Below are 6,215 nucleotides of genomic sequence, written 5' to 3' on the forward strand. Positions count from 1 at the left end.
ATTGTCTATAAAAAGCTGTTTCTCTGTGATCAGAGGCTTAGACCCAGGGCTTGGTTCCCAGCCCCTTGAATTACAGCAGCACAGCCCTCAGGTTTAGACTAAACGACACTGGGTCTCACTGCCTGCCTCTGTCAGGCGGCAGCTTCTCTTATTCTCTGGCTCAGGATTCACACCACAGTATCCCTTTGAAGTCATCTTCCCATTGACTTCCTCTTCCAGAGGCCATGTGGGTTCTTTCTTGTGTTTCTTTGGTTTGTTTTATTCCTGTAGCTTCAAATAAAGACCCCAAAAATGACTCAGCAGCATCACCAGCCTCTTTTCCTTGAGCCTTGGAAACTGCTTTGGGGCTTTCTTCCTACTATCCCAACTCAACTCTTTAGTTATGTCCTATAACCATCCGTATTATGACCTCTGAATGGCTCACAGTCATTCACCAGACCCTTGACCAAGCTGGGAGGCTGGGACAATTGTTCATTGTTTCCCCATAGTCCTACCCCAAATTCTTGTCTCATTTGTGTCACAACCTCTTTCCCTTCCAGACCCACATAACTCATCACAGGAGAGCTCACCAAGCATCCCCATCACATTTCCTTTGTCCACCCAGGCTCCTGCGTGAGTCTTGGAGGCAGACCTCTGCATAATTTGTCATCTTGCCACTTGCTCCCCAGGGTGAACTCATTCACACAAATACAACTCATCGATCATCAGGAGTTACGGGAATCACCAATGCAATTGCTGTTGGGGTTGGGACTGGAACCCAAGCATCAGCTTTGGCAGTATGTGGTTCTCCCTCTGCCCACACACTCACACACATGGTCCCCTGGGCACACAGAGCCATTGCCCTCCTGCGGGAACAGCACCTTTCCCAGAGCTTGCTGAGGAACTTGTCACCCTGTTTCGCCCAGTGCCCATCTTCCTGAGGGGCTGCCAGGAGCCTTCTTTGAATCAACATGTGCCCTCTCAGAAACACCAAGGTCATAAGGACAGAAAAGGCCACACTTGAATATTCTGGCTGGACGTGGGTCAGGGTCCTGGATGTCATCCCATCTCCACCTGGTCTGGGTTGGGCCATGGAACCTGGCCCTCAATTTGTCCTGCAGTGAAATAAGGATTATAATCGGCTCATGACAGGTGCCTGTATAGACAGACTAGAGCTCATATCCCCATTTGGCTCCTATGATGAGAGCTCTTCAAGGAAATTCTCGGAGCTCTCAGAGGAAGGAGAAGCAGAGTGGGGGCCAGTCAGAGGAGACCACAGGAGGCAGATGGAGGAGCGAGAACGGAGCTCTGGCTGGTGCCTGCTCCCGAAAGCATAAGACTGGCATGTGCTTCACTGCAGCACCCACCGTGCGTTCACCAGAAATCAGATCTGGCCTCACAACAGGGCTGGGCTTGGTGTCCCCATAGCCAGGCTCGATCCTGTCCCTGATGTCCTAACATTACTCTTCTCACTCCAAGATCTACCAAGAAACATACATACAGTGTGTTAAGAAACTCAGTCTCTTCATTTGGACAGACTCATTTTTTTATTTTTGTTCTTATTGCCAAGGCAACCTGGGGTCCAGCAAGGTCTCTTACTATGACCCGAGAGGCAAGGGTGAGCCACCTCAGAGCAAGTCATGCCTGCAGGATCATGTGCACAGGGAGGAAAGGTCAGGTGTGGCCATTGTTATAGGAGCCAAGTGAGGATATGAGTGGCTAAGCTGGCCCACCTGCCCCACCCCCACCCCCAGCAGGTCTTGGGCACCGAGGAGGAAGTAGACTTCCAGATGACAGGAAGGCTCGGGGGTGGATGGGTCAGAGGGATCCAAGTGCCTGAAGGCTCCGGGTGCCATGGGAGGCAGCACACTGAGTGAGGATGGTGGGCCTGGAGAGCAGGCGGCCAGGCAGTCGGGCGTGTTGACACTGGCTCTGCGATGACCCGAAAGCCACCTGCCAGCTGAAGGCTCTCTTCCCACCAGAGGTACAGCTGGTGTCCATCAAGCCTGCCACTCGCCCTGCACTCCTGAAAAGAACCACACAGTGTAACCAACAGTCAACTGGCCCAAAACAGCCCGGAAAGCCCTTGAGTCGATCCAAGCAGAACTGCATAAATTATCACAGAATGATAGGAAAAAAAAACAGATTTTACTTCTTTCTTATAAATCCTAAAGTAGGATGCAAAATCTCTCTGGTTAACAGGTGTTACTGTTTTATAATCTTAATGCCCAGAAAGTTCTTTCTTCTGTTAAATTTATGACTTTCTTGATGTGACTTAAATCTAGTATAGAATGTCTTCACCTCCCCCTCTGCCCTGATTCCCTTTGCTACAGGCACACTGGCCCCCTCTTGTCATTCCTCAAATAGCCTACATGCTTCTTCCTGGGCACTGTCTGTGTGGTTTCTTGCTGGGACACCCACTGCCCATCAAACATAGACCAGACCACAGAGGGCCCACCCCTCACCTCCCTCAGGTCTTCACTCCCAGTCTACCTCTCAGTGAGACCTTCTCTCCCTCCTGCCTCCAGAATGCCACCCTCTGCCTCACAATTTGTATTCCCTGCCCAACATTTTTTCTGTATCGATCACTTTCTAATATATCGTATTTTTACTGACATATATTGCTTTTCTGTCTCTCAAATTTGAATGTGAGCTACATGAGTGTGGGGGATTTTGTTCATTACTGGACCTCTTGAATCTAGAACAGTACCTGGAGCACTGTGCATGCTTACTGCATGGTTTTTGAAAGAATGAGTGAGTGAAAGAATGAATGAGTGAGTGAATGTGTGAGTGAATGAGAGAGGGAGTGATAACAGGGGCACCACTAGAGAGACTTAGGAGAATGATTACATACCTAGATATACTTTTGCAGAGAGGACTCTAGTTTTCTCCATCTCCTTATCAATCATCTCAGCTTTATGCTTTCTTTCAAAGATCCCCTCACATGCACACTAGTCCCCACTTTCAACTTATAGTTAATCACTATTTTAACCCTTACACCAAAACAAACAAACAGAAAACTCCCTTTAGTACATTTTTGTTCTTATCACTTAGAAGGAGATGCTGACATCCTCAGGCTTACTTTGCTGATGTGAGCAGAGTTTTGGAAGATGATCACCACCACCAATTTGGGATTTGACCTTCACACCCATCCAAGGTGAAGGGAGTTATCCTCTTTCTGTCCTAACTTCTTTCGCCAGATGCAGTATAATTATTTGTCTAGACCAAAGAATCAACTGCTCAATCAATTAAAACTATTTTATCATCACTTACTTTGTTTGATTTAAACATCCAAGGCTACGTTGCTGATGGACCTTGACCTAGGACCAGGGTCCCCTGATGCCCAATCTCTCAACTAGATGCAGCTGAGAAAACGTGGAGACAGATGGATACTTCACTTTTCTCTAGATCTTCCCTGTTGTCTCAGACACCACTGTCTTCCCTGGACCCTCTTCCATTCCACTGAGCTTTCTCTTTTCTCCCATTTCAGAGCCCTCTTCATCTCCCTCAGCAACTCCTCATTTCTGTGCCAGATAAATTCTAATACTTTTTCAAGATTTTGTTTCCAACTATAAGTAAATGACATTAAAAAATATCTCTATTTTTATTGATTTCAGAGGGGAAGGGAGAGGGAGAGAGAGAGAGAAACATCCATGATGAGAGAATCATTGATCAGCTGCCTCTTGCACGCCCTCTACTGGGCATGTGCTCTGACCGTGAATGGACCATGACCTCCTGGTTCCTAGGTCAATGCTCAACCACTGAGACACACCGGCTGGACTAAGTAAAAGACTTTACTCTTTTACTTCTTGTCTCTTCCTCTCTCCTGGAATCCATGGGTGAATGTCTCAGGTTTTCAAATTCAATGCGTCCAGAGCCAATCTAGTTTTCCCCCTGCTCCTCCTCCTCCCCTCCTCCTCTGTGTGCTGCCTTGATTAACACAACTCTTCCCCACCCAATGTCCTTCCTTCTCTGTCACAAAACCTGTAAGGTCAGTCTCTTCAGTTATCCCTCCCTTCACTGTTCCCTCTTCACAGCCACTATGTCCTCTTAGTCACCAAGTGCGAGTCCCCAGGCTCCACCCATTGCCCTCATCTCTTACTCCTGATCCTGCCTCTAGTCTCACACATTTCTAGTCCACGCCCATTCTTTTGTCAGGATAAACGTTCTTAACTGGAGACCATGTTGATGTCACTGCCTCAGAGCACCTGGCAACCTTCTGTTGTTTAATAGTCCAAGGTCTTTAGCATAATACTTTTCTTTTGAGAATTTCACATAGCATTCCTACACCAGCCTCGTATGATCCTTGTAATTAGTCCCTCTTTTTGCATTTCCTTAGCAAACCATGCTTCCTGTCTCCACACCTTTCTACAAGCTCTACCTGTTGCCTGTAAACACCAGCTTCTCTCTTTCACTCAACAAACTCCTGATCATCTTCCAAAACCCCGCTCACATTTCTCCAAGAACCTTTCTTAACACTCTTCTATTGATCTTCTCCACACATCGCCTGGGATAGATCCACATGGTGGAAGATGTAGCATTTCATTGTTTCTATTTAGTTAGTGCTTTTCTCCCCCACATATCCATGTTCTCAACTCATTATATTTGTCAGTGACTAGAACAAAGGTAGACCCTCAAAACATAGTTTTAATACAAAAGAATGAATTCCTTGAATGCTTGCCTATAAAGTTTATTACATCCACATCACCAGCAAAAATTATGTGATTTTGTTCATCTCTAGCCAAGTCACTTTCTCTAAGATCATGTCTATAAGATTATGCATAGCCCATTTTTATTTTTATTTTTCTACAGTAACATATTTAGACTTCCTAGCCCAGGTGACAATGCTCAGCTCCTCTCTGCTCAGGTCCTTCCCCAGACGACCTGCACATGGGTCTGTGCCACGGCCCAGGAAGACAGCAGGTGGACGACCCTCTGGCTTCTGGATCAGCAGCCTCAATTCTGAGGTAAACAGCAGGCATCCTTTCTTTCAGAGCAGTAGCCCACTTGTACTTCCATATAATTACAATATTCTTGACAGTGGCCTTCGCTTTTCCTGCAGTTGACAACTTTGAAACCTGTTCCATAGTCTGTATAAAGAAATAGCCAACATTAGTCTCTTAAGACCATCTCAAAAATAACTTTAGCCCAAAGGACTACGGGAAGGATGGTGAGGGATAGGAAAGAGACGTCCTTTGCATATGATCTCCCACATTTCCATGCAACCATTCTGAGAGTAGAAAAAGCAGATTCTTGAATCGGGCTTATATGTCACCTTCCCAATCCCTGTAAAATGAACAGCCAAATCAGAGGCAACTGGGAAGGCTAATAGTGATGGGTGTGTTACAGAGCAAATGTGACTCCTTGACTTAGAAGGTTGTGCAAGGGGACAGATAAGGACTCTCTAAGGCAACCTGGGAAGTGGTATGGCCCCATCAAATGTGTACAAATGCAGTGGTCCCCTGGGAGGGGGATTGAGCCCTTCTTGTGGGAGAGGTGGGCCAGCTAGGCTAGGCAAGGTGAACAGGGAAGATAGTGGGTAGAATTTTAAAGAATTGTAAACAATTTCCCCTCATTATGGGGGAGTGCCTGAGTGACTACTTGGTCTCTTGAACAGGTGCCGAGTTACTTGAGTAATGTAAGCTTGATATTACACTCCATAGTTCAAGGACTGAAATTATTAAACATTAGTTTTTCTTATCAATGGCATATTTTGAGGATAACTGATAGACAAGAGCAAGGGGCAAATGTTAAAAATATAGACGAACACAATGAAAGCAGAGGCCCAGGATCAGAGATCAAGGTACGTGTCCTTGGGGAAGACTGCACCCCAAGGGTGCCTCCATCTCATCAGAGTCTCCACCACCAATCTGGGATTTGACCTTCACACCCATCCAAGGTGAAGGGGAGTTACCCTCTTCCTATCCTAACTTCTTTCGCTAGATGCAGTATAATTATTTGGCTAGAGTCTAGCTGCTAGACCAAAGAATCAACTGGTCAATCAATTAAAACTATTTTCTCATCACTTTGTTTTCTTATCAGCACTCTTTTTTTTTATAATTCAAAACCCTGAGTGTACACAATGTGATGCCTATACCTCCGTGATACCATCCACAATCCAGGTAATACAGAAATATCACCTCCCAAAGTTTCCTTGTGTCCTTTTGCTTTTTTTTTTTCTTGTGGTCTGACCACTCAACATAAGACCTACCATCTTAACCAATTTTATAAACGGG

Source organism: Myotis brandtii, unplaced genomic scaffold (assembly GCF_000412655.1).
Source record: "Myotis brandtii unplaced genomic scaffold, ASM41265v1 scaffold651, whole genome shotgun sequence".
NCBI classification, from domain to species: Eukaryota; Metazoa; Chordata; class Mammalia; order Chiroptera; family Vespertilionidae; genus Myotis; species Myotis brandtii.